This window comes from Trachemys scripta, chromosome 1 (assembly GCF_013100865.1).
Source record: "Trachemys scripta elegans isolate TJP31775 chromosome 1, CAS_Tse_1.0, whole genome shotgun sequence".
Lineage (NCBI taxonomy): Eukaryota > Metazoa > Chordata > Testudines > Emydidae > Trachemys > Trachemys scripta.
Window position 1 is genome coordinate 102,793,007 of NC_048298.1, and position 21,820 is coordinate 102,814,826.

At 43.4% G+C, this 21,820-nt stretch overlaps 1 protein-coding gene across 11 annotated transcripts in view; it reads right to left on the reverse strand.

Annotated features, from left to right (window-relative positions):
- The window catches only part of CHRM2 (cholinergic receptor muscarinic 2), a 205,569-nt gene that overhangs the window by 164,634 nt on the left and 19,115 nt on the right, over positions 1 to 21,820 (reverse strand). The window contains exon 3 of one of the 11 annotated variants that reach the window (XR_004646901.1): positions 20,939 to 21,065. The exons of the other annotated variants lie outside the window; for them this stretch is intronic. The gene's annotated coding sequence lies outside the window, so the exon portion shown is untranslated. Of the gene's footprint in view, positions 1 to 20,938; positions 21,066 to 21,820 lie in introns of those variants that run through there. 11 annotated transcript variants of the gene reach the window in all.

The following is a 21,820-nucleotide window of genomic DNA, read 5'->3' on the forward strand; positions in this document are numbered from 1 at the left end:
GGTGTATCTCTATAATCTTGACCCACCTGGAGATCCATGGTGTCGAACCATGAACTTATGAAGACAGCGCTGCCTCCAAGAGGTGGGAGAGCTCCTCTTCACCCCCAGCACGTAGAATAGTCCATTACTTGCCACTTACTTTGCCATTGGTTCCATTCCACACACATTCCTTTGACTCTTTTACTACTCCTTTTCTGCCATATGCTTTTGCCTACATCATTCCACAACTTAATGCATATGTATGACTAGAAGCAGTACCTACTTGTCTGTTTTAGGCTTTTACTGCCCCCCATCCCTTTGGGCTTGTAATAATGAGGCTCCTAGTGGACTTCATGGGATCCCTGGTTCTTCTACTTTTTTGTGTTATAAGCTGCTCTATATGATGTAGGGTTTTTGTTTGTTTGTTTGTTTGTTTGCAAGAAGGTGAGCATCTAAACTGAGCATTTAACTATAAAATTTAGGTCACATTTATCAAAATGTTTCATTCTAATTTTCACCTTTCTTTGTATAAGTTAAATAAAATGTTGAAACAAAGCCCTTTTGAATTGAAACTAGAAACTGTTTCAAAAAATGCTGAAACAACTTTGACGATTGTGTCTGTGTGGGGAGAAATCAAACGTTTTGTATTGTAAAACTCAGCTAAAGCAACTCTCTCTTACAGGTAGTTTGGGTTGCAACATATTGACTTCTAGTAAGAAAAGTTTTGTCAGAAGATTCCTGTCCAGCTGTAGTGAACTCAAACCACCAGTTTACTCCCACAGGGTCCAAATAGCTCACATAGAAACATAAGGAGGTACCCGCTCCTCCTTAAGTTCATGTGTGGACATATAGTTCAAGTCCCACTCAAGCACTGTCGTTTTTCCAGGACAGTGCAGAGGTGTACATGCACTCTCCGCTAGTGGAGAAGTGTGAGCCTACCATTTAGTTGCTATCTGTTATACTCATTTTGCATTGCATAGATTTGTTCAGAGATGGTAGTGACAAGATCATTTGCAGAAGCTGAAAATATAAAAAAAAAAAAAATAAGGTGAACTGGCTAATCCATGCCAATAATTTCTGTTTCTGCATTTTAGAGTATTCTCTCCTGGAGATACCTCACAAAGTTCTTCAAAATATGTTATCTGGAGAAAATTCTCATTTCTAAATTAAATAGTTTTGCTACTTCTCTTCTCTTGCATTGTATTGCTGTGGGTAGTTTCCCAAAGACAAAATGCATAGGTTGGCATAGTTGTTGTGGGGATTTAGGGGAAGAGAGGAGGGAGTGGCATATATGTATTAAGCATTCATCTACTCCTGCTGCTTATTCCTCAACCTGAAGTTGCAACTGCCCTGTTTATGACCTTATCATTTGTTGCAGTGGAGATGATTATGATGGCAGAGAAGAGGCAACTAATGAATATAAACAGCAGGATCAAATGAACTCCTAAGCAACAAAGAACCTGACTTTCATGCACAGGCTCATGGTAGTTTAAAGCAAACACACAGACCCACAAAGATACTTAGGTTCCTAACTTCCACTGACATCAGTGAAAGTTAGGAGCCCAAATACCTTTGAGAATCTGGGACATATGGACTAAGCTGAATCCTGTCATCCTTACTGAGTAGTATCTTATTCCTTGGAAAGCCCTATGAAATATGTGTGACTGCTGCGAGTAGCAATGTACTCCCTGAATAAGCCTTTTGAAGTATATGGAACTACTAGTGGCTAGCACATTACTCCTAGAGTAGCCCTATTTACATACATAGGACTATTGCTGAGTAGTATGTTAATGCTTGAGTAGCCCTATTGATATACACTAGGTTGCAGCTGAGTAGTATCTTAATCCTGCAGTAACCCCACTAAATGTATGGGACTATTAGGAGAGTGGTTCTCAACCAGTGGTACGCATACCCCTGGGGATATGCAGATGTCTGCCAGGGGGTATATCAACTCATCTAGACGTTCACCTAGTTTTACAACAGGCTACATAAAAAACACTAGCAAAGTCAGTACAAATTAAAATTTCGTACAATGACTTGTTTATAGTGCTCTATATACTATATGCTGAAACGTAAGTACAATATTTATATTCCAATTGATTTATTTTATAATTATATGGTAAAAATGAGAATGTAAGCAATTTTTCAGTAATAGTGTGCTGTGACATTTTTGTATTTTTATATCTGATTTTGTAAGCAAGTAGTTTTTAAGTGAGGCAAAACTTGGGGTACATAAGACAAATCAGACTCCTGAAAGGGGTACGGTAGTCTGGAAAGGTGGAGAGACACTGTAGTAGGGGAGAAGGGCACTGTGCTGAGAAAGTGTGGCAGAATCAGGATCAGGGGAAGAAGAAGGAAGAAAAATATACACAGTACCTGATAGATCATCTAAATTGCTACTAAGCTGCATGGTTTTGAAAGTTTTCTACTAAGCGTCAGCAGTCCCTTGATTCATTTATCGGATAACGGGTAGTGTAGATTTATTGGTTTTGATTTCATTTTCAACTGGCATCAATCTGGCCAGTGAAAGTTTTAGTAGAGCAATCAGCATGAGAAAGTCTGGAAGAAACTGGTAGCTGCTTCCATAAAGTAGTAGTTCAGGCAGAAGATACATTAAGATTAAAATTCATGTTCTTCCTGCCCTCATCTCCTTTTCAAGAGTCTCTCCTGCCTCCTCCCCAGCCCCTGAGGAACTGTAAACTAACACTTCAAATATGCTGTAGTGAGATTGGCAGTAAGATACCACATCACTGAAAAAAGGTAATTTATGTTGCATTCAGTTACCGTACTTTTACTTATGGTCTTGTCACTACTTTAGTAGATTAGCCTCAAATGCAGCATCAGAAAAAGTTTGTTCAGAATTTTCTGACTGGCGACTATAGTACAAAGAGCTAGCCCAGGGATTCTCAAACTGGGGGTCAGGACCCCTCAGGGGGTTGTAAGGTTATTACACGGGGGGTTGTAAGCTGTCAGCCTTCACCCCAATCCCCGCTTTGCCTCCAGCATTTATAATGGTGTTAAATATATTTAAAAGGTGTTTTTTATTTGTAAGGGGGAGGCACACTCAGAGGCTTGCTACTTGAAAGGGGTCACCAGTACAAAAGTTTGAGAACCACTGAGCTAGACTCACCAATTTAAGCCTAGAACGATCGCTTCTTCAGAGATGGAAAGCTCTAAATTTAGCCTTCCTTCAACTTATGTTAAACATCTTGACAGGGTGGCAGGGGGGATTTCTCCAGGCTTCCCCATTGCACAGGATGAAACATACATCCCCTGCCTCCAACACTGGGCAGCACCAGCTGTTTCAGAGGAGGGGTCAAAAACTCATTGCAGGGAGTCATGGAATAGTTTGCCCCCAAGGAAAATTCTTCCACCCCCCCGCCCAACAGAGAGAGGTTGGATTATTCCCTGAACTAGGAGAGTTCATATCCCTTCCAAAACCCTTGAAGTGTGTGTGTGTTTGTTTTAACTTGGGGGAGGGAGTTAATATTTACTGTTATAACTGCATGTTCTCATTGTTCATATAAATGTCCAATCTTTTTTGGAATCCTGCAGAAGTTTTGGCCTCGATGATATTTTGTGGCAATGAGTTCCACAGGCTAATTATGTGAAAAAGAAATTACTTTTATCAATTTCTTCTCTTTTCTTCCCTGCTGGTTCCCTTAAAGACCCCTGTTATGGTATCTCTCACTTCAACTAGTAAGGGCCAGATAAAGCTGCCTCCATAGCCCACAAATGATACAGTGAACAAATATGAATGGCTCAAAGGACTACGTCTTTTCTAGGAAGTGAACATGCTGGCCTTGGGAGATCAGATATGTTGCTACTATTCTATGTTGGGTAATTACATTCTTCTGTCCTAGATTTCTCCTGCAGTTACAATTAGATACAGTATTCTTCATTCCTGCCCTCAGCTGATATGCAGTGTTGTTGCGCATTCTGAAATGTTTCACTCCAGAAGTAGCTGTATTTCAGTGGTGGGTGAAGCATAAGATTGTACAGTCAATTAGTACTGTATTTTATGATTGCCAGTAGATGAAAGGTGACATGTAAAAGTAAGACCATTATCATTACCAGCTCAGCACTTATATTAAACATTCCTGATGTCTGATTTATTATTTTTTGCCTAATAGGCCTGAACTTCACAAGTGCTGAGCATCATCCGCTCCAATTAAAGTGTATGGGAGCGTGGGTGGGTTGTGGTGTTTCCCAGAAGCTCTGAACATCATGCATTTCCCTATGGTACTCCTGTGAAAAATTCAATTTAGTTTTTCCTAGTTATATGAGGGATTTCCATATGTGTAAGATGGGAGTTGTGTTGAAAGTGTAATTTAATCTTCACAGCACTGACAGCAGTGGCACTTAGCATGAAAGTTACTTGTATTAAAAGTAGGTTCTGCCAAGTCTGAGGAATTATATATATGTTAAAGGTAGTAAATCAAAGGATAAGCCAGAGGAGAGATGAACATGTTTGAATCTGGAACACTAGGGGTGAAATCCTGACTTTATTGAAGTCTGTGGCAAGACTCTCGCTGACTTCAGTGAGGCCAGGATTTCACCCTAAGACAGTCAAATACTTATGGGCTATCCAGCCTGCTTAGTCTTTTAAAGGGAAAGAGGATCTGATTTCCTGCCGTGGTTCATCCTTTTTTAGTCTGAAGAAAGCTATTGTCAAGTACTTGGGGTCCACAAGCTTGTGGGGTGAAATCCTGGCCTCACGCAGTCAAAGGCAAATCTCCCATGACTTCAATTTGCGCCGGGGTTTCCCCCCCGGTGGGTACTTTTGATGTAAGATTTCTGTCTACATCACGAGGCCAACCAGAATCTATTGTACATATCGACACCCTCTCTACTATTGAACTAATGAGTACTCACAGTTGGGTACTCTAACTGGAGAGCTTTTCACTGTGTTGAATCACATCCTTTTTGCAGTCTGTCAAAGAATGAAATGATTTCTATAAGGGCCAGAACTTGCCTGAAGACCAGTAAGGGCCAACATTAATCTAAAGCCTTAAAAGGGACAGAGAATACAATGGAATTACTCATTTCAAGGCTGATGCTGACATTACCCAATAATGTCACCACGTTGCAAAATAACCTGCTCAGTCAAATACTTAAAACCAAAACTGAAAACAAAAGAAATGTCCCCCTTGTTGTTATTATCACCTTATAAGCCATACAACTATTTGCTCACTTCAGGAAAGAAATCAGAGAACAAGCCAGGGATGAAATGAACTGATTAGCACTGGAATGATTGGCTAAGGACATCAGCATGTCTAATAATTGCTTATCACATAATTGCATATAGGTATGCAATAGGTATTGTAAAAAGCAATCAGAGGACAAACTTCAGGTTTCTTCTGTCTGGAGCAATATTTTTAGATGGTACTAGAGTGATATTCTCCTACAAGGGAGCTCTGAGACTTCATCAACTGGGGCAGCTCAATTACAAAGAGGAGACTACCTGGCCATAGCTGGGATACAGTCTTGCCCCAGATCCAGATTTGATCATTTCCTTTGTGAGCTTATATAAGACCACCTTTTGAAACGGGCATGCTCCAACAAACCAATATATATTAAAAATAGATCATCGCTCTTGATAACTCCCTCCTGTGACAAGTCTGGGCTCTGGCAATTACGGCATGTTTAGTGTTGAATGTGGGTGGGAGGAGCATGTGGCCATGACATTTTCAAATGAAAAGGCGTAACATATTAGATGTGCAGCTCTGCTGTCTCCACCTGCTCCTTAATAAAACAAAATACAAAATAAATAAATAATTCCTAGCTCTTATATGGCACTTTTCATCTGTAGAGCTCAAAGTACTTAATAAAGGAGGTCAGTATTATCATTGTTGTGTAAGATGCCAATCTACTCATGCAACACTCTGCACATGGAATGCCACCCTGTTTAGCAAAAGGAACTTGACATCTGAATCCTTGTATGAAAGGATCGCAGGGATAGCACAAGTCAATTCATTCGCCAAATAGCCGGGCTTCAGATTCATGATAGCCACATGACACTTTGAAAAATGTCACTCCATACGCTATGCCATCAGAAATTTTAGCTTGGCAGGAACAGCCCTTTTAAAAAAATGCTGTATGGGAAACAGCATATTTCATAGCTATGTTTGAGATAGGACGTAAATCCTCACAATTTAGAGGGTGACTTCTCATGCTATCACAACCATGGTTTCAGTGCAGCCACGGGCTTCAAAATGCTCCACAACCTCTGACCAGTAAACTACCCTTTAGAAAATATGAAAAATTTGATCCTTTAGAGAATGCAGGTGGCATTAAAATTCTGGTCTCAGATTTTGTTTTACAAGGAGGACAGAATATACTGCCTGACAGGATCTGTGATGGTGGCTGTCAGGAGAACAGGTAACAGTGGAGGCCTGGCTCACATGTGTCACACTCAGTCTTGTGATTCTCCTCAGATGTCAGGCCCAGGAGTTAAAGGCCATGCCCAGTTCTGCAGTGGGCTGGATAAATTTGTTTGAATGCCCATAATTATTTCTGTAAAGCTGCTAGGTGCAATTCCTGACAGATGGCAGAGAGAGGAAGAACACCTGGGAAGTAGGGAAAACCTTAAGCAAAATCAGTAAAGCAAACTCACTAAAGCAAAAGTGAAGCTGGGAAGAAAGTGAGGAGACAATACCCTACCCAATAGAGGCACAGACATTTACTGTGACACATGTAACATTACTGTTAGTTAAACGTGGATGTGTAGAATGGCAAAATCCTTTACCCATTAATTATATCGTAAGTGACAGCAACAGAACTAGGAGGCAAAGATAAAATTTACATAAAAGACAAATTGCATTAAAAGAAATGCTCTAGCCATGCATTCACATTTTGGATACTGCAATACAATACTGATTGGATATTGATTGCAAATCTGTTTTTTAATCTACTTTGTAATGACCTTCCCTAAAAACTTGAAGGAAAAATCAACAGACAGATGGATAGAGAATAAACAGACTGCGACAGACCCAGATTAGTGAGGTACAGGAGTCTGGTAGAAGGCAAATATACTGGCCACTGGATGAGTAGTTTTCTGTTCCCTGAGTGACCAGAGCAGGGGCTGCACTAGAGCAATCAGGAACCTGCTACAACCAATTAAGACAGGCAAGCTAATTAAGACACCTGGAGCCAATTAAGAACATACTAGAATCAATTATGGCAGGCAGACTAATCAGGACACCTGATCAGGGCCGGCTCTAGCTTTTTTGCTGCCCCAAGCAAAAAAAAGCAGCCACAGGGAGCATGTGGAGGGCGGTCAAGGCGGTTTGCAAGGGGGTGAAGGGTGGCACCCACCCACTCCCTCCGTCTGTGGGTAGCCCTCCGGCCTTGGAGTGCCTCTCCCGGCCGGGCAGGCGGAGCCCCTGGGGGCTGCAGGAGGTGCTGGCTCAGCCGCTCCTTTAAAGGCGGCTCGGCCGGGCCAGGCTCAGAGCAGCACAGGAGGCGGAGGCCGGTGCAGGCAGCGGGGAGTGGCGTGTTCCGGGAGCCCGGCAGCACGGTGAGTGGCGGGGATCGCTAGTTCGTGCCCCTGCAGGGCTGGGCTGGCCACCCCAAAATTGGCCAGAATGCCGCCCCTTACAATGTGCCGCCCCAGGCACATGCTTTCTTGTCTGGTGCCTGGAGCCGGTCCTGCACCTGGTTTAAAAAGGACCTCCCATCAGTTAGTGGAGGGCATGCAAGGAGTGAGAAGGTGTACTGCTGGAGGACTGAGGAGTACAAGTGTGATCAGGCCTCAGGAGGAAGATCCTGTGATGAGGATAAAGAAGGTGCCGGGGGGAGGCCATGGGGAAGTAGCCCAGGGAGTGGTAGCTGTCATTCACCTGATACAGGGAACACTGTAGACAGCTTCTATCCACAGGGCCCTGGGCTGGAACCTGGTGTAGAGGACGGGCCCGGGTTCCCCCATCTCCTCATCGGACACAGGGGGAGCTGACCTGGTCTGTGAGCAACCAGAAGGGAAGGTTTAATTTGGAAAGGGATCTGGCCTGTCCCCGACTCACTAGTGGGACACAGAGACTGCGGAGATTGTTCTCCATTTCCCCCATGCTGGCCAGTGATGAGGTTAGCTGAGTGAACAGCAGGTTTGAGCCTATAGCAGAAGCGGCCAAACTGAGGGCTGCCGTGAACCTCTGAGGCGAGCAAATCTGCCAAAAAGCATAGGACCCACCAAGGCAGAAGAGGAACTTTGTCACAAGACATTAAAAAGAGTGTGTAGGGTTATTTATGAAATTACATTAAATGTTGCTTGACAAAAGCAAAAGGAACTAAGAAACAAAAACCAACAGCAGGAACAATTTATTTCTATTTATTTTAGCCCCCAGAAAATAGTGGTTGTGCTCAAACATTATTAAGGTGACTTTTTTTCCCAATTAAGCGAACAGAAATTCTGGTGGGTTTTTTGGGCTACTTCAAGCTCACTCAGGACATGGGTGTTTTGAGCTAAGTTTTTACTCCATGGCATTGTATATCACATGGTCCCTGTCAACAGTGTTCAATAGTGTGGGACATGTTATGACATTCTGTGAGAGATCACTGAGTATCTTGGAAGGAAATTAAACTTGCTATGCAACAACATAATGCCGAAAGCAGTGTTTCAACGTGTCTGTCATTGTAATACCAATTCCTACAAGTACCACATTGCAGAGATTTAGACAGTACAATGAGAGACTTAGCATCAGGTCAGAAAGCAAGTAAGGCCTGGATAGCAAAACAAACAAAGGCCTGGTCTACACTGGGGTAGGGATAAGGGGGAAAATAGATCTAAGTTACGCAACTTCAGTTACGTGAAAAACGTAGCTGAAGTCGACGTACTTAGATCTACTCACTGCGGTGTCTTCACTGCAGTGAGTCGACTGCTGCCACTCCCTCGTTGACTCTGCGAGTGCCTCTCGCAGCGGTGGAGTATAGGAGTTGACGGGAGAGCGCTTGGGGGTCGATTTATCGCGTCTAGATTAGACGCTATAAATCAACTCCCGCTGGATCGATTGCTGCCCGCCGAGCCGGCGGGTAATATAGACATACCCAAAGTAATAGCCTGGGTTAGCAGGCTCTTCAAAGAAAGGGGCTAGCTACCTAGTGATCCAAACAATTGCTGGATCACTATTCACTCTCTGGATATGATAATCAAGGACGTGATATGTCACACAATAATTCCACATAGCACGCAACATGCAATATCATATCATATATTAAAAAGTAATTCTACTGAGTGATGGTCTAGCCCTATTTACCTGTTTGGGTGCTTGTATGGCCCTCTGCACCACAACTAACTTTTGAATTATTTTAATTCCCCAAACAATGGAGTGAATGATCTAGTGACTAAAGCTGGTTGGAAATTTGCATTTTTTTTTAATAAAAAATGCTGTTTTAATGGAAATCAAGATGTTTTGAAAGATGTCTAATTTTGATGAAATTTTGTCTGAAAAAAAACCAACACTAAATGTTTCAATAATGTCAAAGCATCTCAGTTGGACATTTTCAGAACGGATCATTGTGACTTTTTGGTTTCTAAATGACTTTTGAAATGAAGTTCTCTCTTGTATATAATTTTTAAAATGTCCGATTTGGAATAAATGCTTTGATTTTATTTAAACAAAAGGTTTTAATCAACCCCAAACAATATTTCAGGATATCTTGGAAGACTACCTCTGACCCAATTGTGTTTGGATAAAAGGGTGTGTCTCTGCTGACACAAAGCATTAATACAGCAGATAACTCTGCAGGTTGGAACTGAATTATGCCCTATTTCCAGAGCAGCCCTGCCTTTGAGACGTGTCCCCCACTGCTGCAGCCTGGCAAAGATTTCACTGTCTGCTCATGGAACCACTCCTGTGGGAGATTATTGTCCATTAGCTTCCTTAGTGCCAGCAGACTGCAAACTCTGAGCCATCCAAGCCAAAAAGTCTCTCCATTCATTAGTCCAGAGCAGCTAACCCAGGGTTACTCTTCTAGACACCAACATATGAAAAGTAATGAATATAGGCAGCTTAGAGGCAAGAGGGAACATGCCTTCATCTGACATGGAAATACACTGGACTCAAACATTTTAGAAGAAAAGGAATGTTCTGCTATAATATGGTGCGTAAGAGAGAGCAACAGCATTTCTGTGAGGGGCACTGTGACCCTTCTTGGCTGATCATGTGCAGATTAATTTAGGATACCTTTGGGAAAAGTTCCTTAGTCCTCTGCTATGGCTGCCAGGCTGTCCAATGGAATGCAGGTGGCCACCAAGAAATCTTGATATTGCTGCAGCTTTGGACACACCTTGTGGAGTATGCACGACAGGCTTGAGGAAAATGGAGCAGATGCCTGGAAATCATATCTCCTTCAGAAGCTGAACTTGTAGAGATGTTAAATCAATGGCCGTGAGCAGTGCGTGGAAGTGGGCTGAAGACAGACTAAATCAAAGATAAATCTATGTCCACATGTTTCTGAATGAGCCAGTACAAATTTCAGTGTTCCCAGTGAGGTGGCCCAAATAACAGAACCACCACTGCACATGTTCAATATCTTCATTAACGACTTAGATATTGGCATAGAAAGTACGCTTATTAAGTTTGCAGATGATACCAAACTGGGAGGGATTGCAACTGCTTTGGAGGACAGGGTCATAATTCAAAATGATCTGGACAAATTAGAGAAATGGTCTGAGTTAAACAGGATGAAGTTTAACAAAGACAAATGCAAAGTGCTCCACTTAGGAAGGAACAATCAGTTTCACACATACAGAATGGGAAGAGACTGTCTAGGAAGGAGAACGACAGAAAGGGATCTAGGGGTTATAGTGGACCACAAGCTAAATATGAGTCAACAGTGTGATGCTGTTGCAAAAAAAGCAAATATGATTCTGGGATGCATTAACAGGTGTATTGTGAGCAAGACACGAGAAGTCATTCTTCCGCTCTACTCTGCGCTGGTTAGGCCTCAACTGGAGTATTGTGTCCAGTTCTGGGCACCGCATTTCAAGAAAGATAAGGAGAAATTGGAGAGGGTCCAGAGAAGAGCAACAAGAATGATTAAAGGTCTTGAGAACATGACCAATGAAGGAAGGCTGAAAGAATTGGGTTTGTTTAGTTTGGAAAAGAGAAGACTGAGAGGGGACAGGATAGCAGTTTTCAGGTATCTAAAAGGGTGTCATAAGGAGGAGGGAGAAAACTTGTTCACCTTAGCCTCTAAGGATAGAACAAGAAGCAATGGGCTTAAACTGCAGCAAGGGAGGTTTAGGTTGGACATTAGGAAAAAGTTCCTAACTGTCTGGGTGGTTAAACACTGGAATAAACTGCCTAGGGAGGTTGTGGAATCTCCATCTCTGGAGATATTTAAGAGTAGATTAGATAAATGTCTATCCAGGGTAGTCTAGACAGTATTTGGTCCTGCCATGCAGGCAGGGGACTGGACTCGATGACCTCTCAAGGTCCCTTCCAGCCCTAGAATCTATGAATCTATGTGCACTCTGAGCCTGATCCAAAGCCCATTCAGGTCAATGCGATATTTTCTACTGACTTTAATGGGCTTTGGATCAGCCCCTTTGTGCAAATTATACCAGGAAATACTATGTGAGGAGTGTGGGTGCAGTGCCAGGGCCTCCCAAGTAGCAAGAATCGGTCTCAGCCAGCGTGGCTTTGCTTCAGCCATCACCGGTAGCAAGCACAGAGGGACTGTAGCAGATTAGTGAGGGGACATAAGTGGAAAGACAGGAAATGAAGGCAAATTTCAAACTTATTTTTAACTATAAAGAAACAAAAAGAAAATGAGTGAAATAAAAATCAAGGGCCAGGTTTGTGGCCCTATCTCCAGCTACTTTGTGCCAGCTGCAGCTGCTCTACATTACCCTGGGGTCCATTTTGGCCTTTGGCTGGCCTAGAATTGGCAGAGCAGAAAGTTGGCACAGAGCCACCTTGTGCCCTTCATTCCACTCTCTTCAGCTACATCGCATATAAACTCACCCCAATTGGTGAGGAGTTTACCAGTACCCACAGCTGGTGATTCGCATCTATAGGAAACAAAAAACTGAGCAGCAAAATGGAGAAGAAAAGCAGGGGAAGAAAGGGAAGAGAAGAAAGAGAAATATATAAAAAGTCAAAAGTTCTAGAAAATAAAGGAGGTAAGGAAAAGCAACAATAAATATAAAAGCAACAGAAGAAAGATGGGCAAATAGCAGCAAACTGGAACAAAGATAACCTCTGGCACTGCTAAAAATACAGGACAGCTTAAAAAAAACAACAGGAAACAAGATGTAGAGCTGATGAGACAGACTTCAGAACCAAATGGACTGAAAAGGGAGAGAGGGAGAAAGTCTGAACCAAGAAAAAGAGGTGGTGTCATTGCTAATGTATTCCTCTAAGAAAATTTGTGCAGGCTGCTGGAATCGTGTGTGTTGCCATCACCAGACTCACGGATGCATTGGCAGCGTTGCTGCAGCTTCTTAATTCCTTCTTTCCATTTCAATTAGATTAGACTCAATACATTCAGGATATCAGGAAACACCTTTCCTCCCCCTCCCCCTCAAGATGATACATACGAAACAACAAAGAGGAGGCGTCAGTCACTCATTTTGGCTCTGAGTGAGTGGGCACAAAGACTAGATCTTGTCAGTTTTATATAGGAATATTTCGCTGGCCTGAGGCCAAGATGAAAAACAGAGCAAGTTGAATTGCTTTTGTGTGGGCGTAAGATTATATATTATATGTATGACCTCCCCAGGACCCTGTAATGATTTTCTTTCAGCTGCGGCCAGAGAAATAGACCTTGAGATTGAGTTATTTCTTCAGGAAGGATAGATGATGTTTTCAGACTCTTTCTTCCCTCCTGCCCCCATCCGTTCCCTCTACATTATGGGTTTGTTCTAGAGCTAGTAGAATAGTTAAACACTGCTGCTTAATTTGTAATGAAAGAGGTGCCGGGGATCAAGCAATGATTTAATTTTAAACTTGTTATGACTTTGAATGTGCAACGATATTATTGTCATTACCAAAGACAATCCTGCTATGGGATTGTTACTCTTACTTCTGCACTGCTGCTGCTGCTGGTGCTGCCTGCGCTGCTGGGCAGCCGGAGAGCAGTGGCTGGTGGCTGGGAGCCCAGAGGTGCCGGGGCTATGAACTGAGAAACCTAAAGGCGTCGGGGCTCAGGACCAGCAAGACCCGGCACAAATAAAGCCCTCAAACACAATAAAACCAAAACTTATTAATATTTTTTACAAGCAAATGTGCAGACTTCGTTCAGGTCATGCTGATTCCTGGTGTCATATTATTCATCACCAATTGCAATTATTTGAACATGTGCCAGGTATTTGCATAAATACTTGCAAATCCCAAGATTTTCACTAATTTTAGCACAGGTGATCACTTGTCTGAAAATTCAGACCTGAACTCCATGATTTGCTATTTGTTCCTCATTATTCCCAAGTTCAAAATATTTCAATTCAGGACAGTACTTAAGCATATGCTTTGACTTCAGTGGGATTTACCCTGTCCTGAATAGGGATACTTTTCTGAATGAAGGCCTCACTCTAGTACAGGGGTGGGAAAACTATGGCCTGTGGGCCACATCCGACCCATGGGACCATCCTGCCTGAGCTCCTGGCCCAGGAGGCTAGACCCCAGCCCCTCCCCTGCTGTCCCCCCTCCCCTGCAGCCTCAGCTCGCTCGCTCCACCGCCAGCACCATGCTCTGGGCAGCAGGGTGGTGAGCTCCTGGGGCAGCGCAGCTGCAGAGCCTGGCCTGACCCGGTTTCTGTGCTGCGTGGTGGCGGCAGTGTGGCCCGGCTGTAGTGCCGCCAGTCACCGGAGCTCCAGGCAGCGCAGTAATGGGGCAGGGAGCAGAGGGGGTTGGATAGAGGGCAGGGGAGTTTGGGGTGATGGTCAGGGGTCAGGGGTGTGGATAGGGGTCAGGGTGGTCAGGGGGAACAGGGGGTTAAATGGGGGCAGGGGTCCTGGGGGGCAGTCAGGAAGGACGGGGGGGGTTGGATGGGATGGCAGGGGGCAGGCAGGGGACAGGGAGAAGGGGTGGTTGGATGGGGCAGGGGTCCCGGGGGTGCCGCCAGGAATGAGAGGAGGGGTTGGATGGGGCGGTGAGGGTCTGGGAGTGGTCAGGGGACAGGGAGCGAGGGTGTGTGGATGGGGCAGGGGTCCCAGAGGGGATGTCAGGGAACAGGGGGGTTGGATGGGGCAGGAGTCCCGGGGGTGGGCAGAAAGGAGATGGGGGCTGGGCCATGACCCCCTTCCCTAACTGGCCCTCCATACAATTTATGAAACCCGATGCGGCCCTCAGGCCAAAAAATTTGCCCACCCCTGCTCTAGTAGTCCCAAGTAACCTATGGAAGTAGGTCAACCGCACAACATGAATCACAATTAGTCAAAGAAAACATGCCATGAACAGCCCCTATTGATCCAAATTATTCAGCAAGTATTTATGTTTGATGAATAAATTTAAAGAAAATGAGATCAGATTGCAAGTGATTCAACAACAAAAAAAGAAATGACGGCCCCAATTTACACACACACACTTAACTAGAACATGTGAATAGTCCCACTGAAGCCAAGGGGAATACTCATGTTTCAAAGTTAAACATGTGCTTAAATGTTAACAGAATCAAAGCCTCAGTTTGTAATGAATAGTTCTAGTCTACTTGAGGAATTCCTATATTGGCCATATCAACAGGGAAAGTTACCTACCATATGGTAAAGTGTAAGGCACTCCAAATGTAGACTAAGCCATTCAGGATTAATAAACTTTAATTTTATTCAGCAAAATGTCAACATTTTGATCCAAAGTCTTTTTTCAGGACATATTTCATTAATAACAAATACATCTCCTCCCCCAACTACTATCTCACAAACATTATCTGTCGTTACTTCTCTCCCCTTTCCCTTCACTAACCTAGCATTGGTCTCTTCTTTCTCCATTCACCCAATCTGGCCACTGTTAACGTGAGAGCCTATACTTATGCAACTCTTGTCATGTGTAGTCACTGGATAGAAAGTGGGATTCTTCCCCCGCCCCCGGGAAAATTTTGATAAATATTTCAGCAGAAAATTTTGACTTTTTGTTGAAAAAAAGGAAAACTTGAACATCCCATCATTCAGGAGGGTTGGCCAAAAAGTTTTGATTTTTTTGGCTGAGTAAAAAAAATAAATTGAAAATTTTCCAAGGAAAGCAGACACTTTCTGTGAAAATTTTCATTTAATAGAAAACCCAATTTTTCATTGAAAGAGTTTTGATGGAAAATTTTTGACAAGATAAAATAATAACCTGCCTACATCTCTGGAATTCATTTAGCATCCATCACTTTTCAGATTACAGCTGAAAATATATAATTTTTTCCCAGCCCAGGGTGTTTAATTTATCCCTCTCTCTGATGTTATGTATTATCTGTCATTAACTTTAAGAGAGTTTATCTGGAAGAAGCTATAGTCATATTGCTGTACTTTATTTTAATTAATTCTGATTTGTTATGTGCAATAGTTTAATAAAAATGTACATAATATTCAATAGTGACAGGATCAGCTCACATATCACTGCCAGTGGACAAGAGTCGGAGACAGTGAAACAGTTCAAGTATTTGGGGGCAATCATCATTCATGAAGGATCAAAGGCAGAAATTCTGGCAAGAACTGCGCAAATAACAGCAATGGTGGCAAAGCTAAAGCCAATTTGGAGGAACAAGAACATCTCCCTGGAATCCAAACTGAAACTGCTGCATGCACTGGTCATCTCCATTTTTCTGTATGTGTGCGAGACATGGACCCTTACAGCAGAATTTGAATGGAATATACAGGCAGTAGAGATGAGATACTTCCATAAAATCTTCGGCATCTCCTACTTTGACCACGTCACTAATGAAGAGGTCTGCAACATCATGCACTGGGTCATATGAAGACCTCCTGATGACCATGAAAAAGTGCAAGCTGAAGTGGTACAGCCATGTAACAAGATCATCTGGACTATCCAAGAATATCTTCCAAGGTACAGTACAGAGGAAGAGAAGAAGAGGTAGACAAAAGAAGAGATGGATTGACAACATAAAAGAGTGGACAGGAATGGACTTCATGGAGACTCAAGCATTGACACACAATCATCGGGGTGGAGACAATTGGTTGATTGCTCATCAGTGATGGAGCCCCAATAACCAATGTGATTATGGGAGTGGTGATGATGAATAATCAATAGCTGTGATACATAATCATTGTAATGAATTAAAATAGGGAAGAAAGAGCCACATAATTTAAAGAAGTGAATTTAGACCTGAAATTGAAATTAGAAGATCTTTGTAAGTGATACAATAACTCCCACTCTTATAAGTGAATTAGGGAGGGGAATGAAGATGACAAAGGAACAGGAAGACAGACTGAGACAATAGTACATACTAGTTCTAGACTATGTCTTGAAAAACATCAAGATTTTATGAATGCTGTCCCATTTGATAAATGTAAGTTTGATCACGAGTGCTACTTCACTTCCCAAGTATGTGAAGAAAGCAAAACCACAACTCAAACTATTCTGTGTAAAGAAGCCCAGTACATTCCCTGGATTTTTTAAATGTAGACCAATGCATTCAAGCTAATTAATCCATTCACTGCTACATTCTACTAAGGCAACAACATGCTGATGGGTATCAGTAGCAAAATGAATCAATTTTCCTGAATGAGCTGTTCCAAGACAGAGTGTACACAAGAATGTTTTCCTCTGAAAGGCTAGCAGCGTACTCAGAGTGAGCTGGGTTGAAAAACTGTTTTAGTTAATTAGGGCGGGGGGAGGGACTGGTGTAAAATAAGCTGAGCTCCATTAACTTCAATACAGCTACCCTGATGCACAAAATTGAGAATCTGGCCCATACACTTCATTATTAATTTGTATAGTGATTTGTTCCTGAATGCCAGGGAACCGATTAGAGGTTTCTGTACACACATTACACACACATTTTATTTTTAAAAGAGTAATGGCAACTTCAACTGCCTTGTCATTTGCAAGTTTCTTCTATATCACTTTCAAATACAAAATGACACTTAGACCTTTACCATCTTGCCAGTGCTTGGAGATTTCTGCCAAATAATAGGAGCCAACTCCTTGACATGTTATGTCCAATTAAGGAATCCAATTCTGCAACCTTTACTTTAGCTAGTAGCCTTTACTCATGTGAGTAATCCCACTGGTGTCAATGGGCCTACCTGTGCGAATGATCATGCAGATTCTGGCTACAAGGAAAAACTACCCACTGGAATTAGGACTAAGGGCACTGAGGTAGCATCGAAGACTGTTAGCAACACAAAAAAATATATATAACCGGACATTATTTACAGAGTGCACACAGTACATGCCTCTGAACCGAAGTGTAAGTTACATGGAAAGGACTCCTAGACTTTATGACCAAATGTGATTCAAAGGAGTCTGGAGAGACTGATCGGAACTGCACACTGTAGTTACATAGCATTCATCAAGTCATACACATGTAAGCTGTACTCTAGTAACTGATCCTACAGGTATGAATATAGGAGCAACAGTGTGGTGGATGCCTTACAGACAATATAAAGACAAGATGAGGCTCCTGTCCCAGAAAGATTCCCTAGGTTTACATTGGTCTTTTTCTTCTAGCCCAGAATATGGGCAGCATGTAGGGGTGGGTGTTGCCCTAGGAGAACTGTGAATCAGGGAGTTACAATTCCTTCTCCGCTCCCCTTTTGCTCTGGGATTCAATGGAGGGATCAGTTGCTTTTTGAAATTATCTATTGGTTTTGAAATTTTGGAATGTCAAAAAAAATGTTCAAGTTTTTTGATTGTCAAAAGACAAAATTTTTGGGCAGATTTTTTTCCATCATGAATTGAATTTTGAATGAAAACTTTAATTGGAAACTCAACATTCAGATATTTTGACCAGCTGTAGGATTTGGTGACTGAATCCAAATGTGGTCCAAATAAAGGGGCACGTTTCCACTAAAAGTACACTGGAGGAGCCTCTCTTCATGGTCTGAGTTAGTGCCTGGCTTTAGACTTTTATGTGACTAAAAGTTAGTCCTGTTACAGTTACACAGCAGTGTGGGCCACTGAGAGAACCTTCATCCTCTCCCTCCCATCCTCCCATATAATTGAGACACATTTTTCAGATGAAATATCATTTTGCACCTGTAAGTATCCATAAGCACTGAATAGAGGAAGAGGCATGAGATGTACAAAACAGGGATAGATCGCTTTTATTTCAGGCCAAGCCCTGCATCTGTTGGGAGTTGGAAAATAAAAACAGCTTGTGACAGGCAATAACCTGTTTCAATGGCAAAACGGCCCCTGTAATGAAGCTGCAATCACTCTTCCAATCTCCGGCAGTCTTGTTTCTTTCCTGAGGAACTGGCATTTCCAATCTATTCTAACTCTCCTGATTTGAGGCTTTGATTTATACAGCCCTGGCTATTGTATGTCCTGTCAAAGGAAGGAGGAGTCAAGGATAAAGGGGCTCACATGTGGGGAGAGGAATTCTAAGATAGAAAGTGGGGGTTAAGGTCAGTCCCAAGTTGGATCAGACCTCTCAAATGCATGGTAGTTAGCCTGGCTAACCTGTTTTCAGGTAGATACGCTCCTCTCTTTTAGTTCTTCTTCCATTCCAGCTGACACTGGTAAATATAAATAAAGCTTCACACGGAAGGCAGTGCATTGGAGTGGGGACAGGAGATCTGGATTCTAGTCATGGTGCTGCCGTTTGTGACTTAACATAAGTATCTTATTTCTCTCTGTGGTTCAGAGTTCCCTCTGCCCCCATCATTACTGATGGGGATTACTGAAGTCCCCTATCTCATGGGGTATTGAATGAAAGTTTTTAAAGCACTCTGACACAGTCAGAGGGAAAGCACCATAGAAGCAAAAGGATCATCCTCACTGGGCTTCCTTTAGTTCACTCCCATGTAAATTTAATCTCCTGTTCTTCTTCTAGTACTTAGACTAATAGGAATTACCACACTGAAAAAGACCATTTGTCCCTCTGGTCAAATGACCTGACGTGCAGAAACAGTCTGTATTTCATGCTCCAAAGGAACACAAAAATGCTTTTTAAAAATGCCTGTTTATTTCAATGACTGTCCATGGCCTATTCCATTCCATTGAATTAAATTAAAAATCACGGAGTAAAATATTTCTTTTGGTCAGTTTCAGATTTGTTGCCCTGTGTTTTCAGGAAGTGCATATACTGGCTGTGTACGTGTGGGAGTGAGGCTGTCAGGAGTCAGGACGAGTGAGAAAGCCAGTGAAAGGGTATGTCTACACTATGGGATTACTCCGAATTTACAGAATTTGATTTTTGGCAACCGATTGTATAAAGTCGAGTGCATGCGGCCACACTAAGCACATTAATTCGGCGGTGTGCGTCCATGTACCGAGGCTAGCATCGACTTCCGGAGCGTTGCACTGTGGGTAGCTATCCGATAGCTATCCCATAGTTCCCGCAGTCTCCCCCGCCCATTGGAATTCTGGGTTGAGATCCCAATGCCTGATGGGGCCAAAAATTTGTCGCAGGTGGTTATGGGTAAATGTCGTCAGTCAATCCTCCCTCCATGAAAGCAACGGCAGACAATCATTTCGTGCCCTTTTCCCTGGATTGCCCGGGCAGACGCCATAGCATGGCAGCCATGGATCCCATTCAGCCTTTTTTCCACTGTCACCGTAGGTCTCCTGGTTGCTGCTGACAGATGCAGTACTGCAGCGCTACACAGCAGCATCCCCTTGCCTTTGCAAGTTAGCAAAGACTGTTACCAGCCATACTGTACTGTCTGCTGCTTTGCAAGTTGGCAAAGATGGTTACCAGTCATACTGTACCGTCTGCTGCTGTCATGGGTGCTCCTAAACGGCAGCTTTATTTTTTTATTTGCAGCAAAATGTAGAGGTCTAAGTATCTGATTGTGAGCCCTGGGAGCAAGAGGTAGGCTGGGGTAGGTGCGACCACACGGTGCTGCCGACTGGGAGAGCAGCCTGAGGCAGAACCCTCCAGCTGGCATGATATTCCAGGCAGGACTGAATCTCCATTACACAAAACTTAAAGAAGAGAATGACCTGGGGAGTCATTCCCATTTTTGTCCAGGCGCCCCCGACCGACCTCACCAAAGCCAGCCAGGAGCACCCACGGGACGACGATGATGGTTACCAAGTCATACTGCACCGTCTTGCCTTGCAGACGGTGCAGTATGACTGGTAACCATCACTGTGTCTGCCAGCAGCATCCAGTAGACAAACGGTGACAGTGAAAAAAGGCGAGAAACTATATTTGTTTCCTTTGCTTTCCCGGGGTGGGGGGGGGGGGGGGGGGGACAGGACGAGACGATGACATATACCCTGAACCACCCACAACAATGTTTTTGACCCTTCAGGCATTGGGAGCTCAACCCAGAATTCAAATGGTTTTCGGAGAGTGCAGGAACTGTGGGATAGCTACAGTCGTCAGTCCCCCCTCCCTCCGTGAGTGTCCATTTGATTCTTTGGCTTTCTAGTACACTTGTCTCAGCTCCTTAAGTTTCATGCAGCACTGTATTGAGTCCCTGTTGTGGCCTCTGTCCATCAGCTGATCAGCTCCACGCTGGGCAAACAGGAAATAAAATTCAAAAGTTCGCAGGGCTTTTCCTGTCTACCTGGCCAGTGCATCCGAGTTCAGATTGCTGTTCAGAGCAGTCACAATGGTGCACTGCGGGATAGCTCCCGGAGGCCAATACCGTCGAATTGTGGCCACACTAACCCTAATTCGAAATGGCAAGGTCGATTTCGGCACTACTCCCCTCATTGGGGAGGAGTACAGAAATCGATTTTAAGAGCCTTTTATGTCGAAGTAAATGGCTTCGTTGTGTGGACGGGTGCAGGGTTAATTCGATTTAACGCTGCTAAATTTGAACTAAACTCATAGTGTAGACCAGGCCAAAGAGACATTTGGCCACCCTTGCTCACAGTGAATACTACCTTGCTCTGAAAGTGGCTCTATTGAAGTGACCAAAGGTGAGGGGTGATGCTCAAACAGTAGAAAGGTCTCATGCCTGGAGACGCTGTGCACTTGTTCCAGCTCCCGAATCTGCAGCAAGGCGTCAGTATAGTGGTCAGATGCTGAACCCAGGGGGAGGGAGAAGGGGGGAAATCAAAGAGCAGGAACAACTTCTCTATGGGATCACCTCTATATGTGACATAGGATCATTATATATGTATTTATTTATTTATTTTTGCAGTGTCATCCAATCTATATCATCTTTCAGGGCTAGATTCATCCTTGGGCTGGTACTGGGATGGTGGAGCTGCTGTGTGCTCTCTATTCGAGGTTAGCTTGGCTCTGAGGGCTAACCTAAACTGCATCTTTACTGTAATGGCACTATGGGTCACTGGAATGGCATAAATTGCTGGGTATAAGAACACCCCAGCCACACCCTCCATCCTTCATCCCACCCATGGGACCTCCCAGGACTGTCCCCATTTTTGCAAGATGGGGATTGTGCCTAGCCTATGGTTCCTTTGCATTAGCCTAGCTGTCTTAAGAGGGTCTGTATCCCACCTACACCCTTCATCACTGTAGTGTATCAGCACCATGTATGAGGGCTGCTGGGAGGGGGGAGGTGCCATAGACTTGCTGCTGTTAATGTCATGGAGTATGGGTGGACGGGGCGAAGGGCAGGGTAGACAAGAAATAGCAGTACCAGTTAGGAAGGATGGGCCCACAGCAATTACTTGATGTGACTAGAACAGGAGCAAAGTGAATGTAAAGTCTGCTGAATAGCCAATAAATCTGGCTCATATTCTCTCTCTCCCACCCTACTGTTTTGAAATTAGCTATGTATATAGCCAGATCTCATGCTCTCTCCTATCCCGCT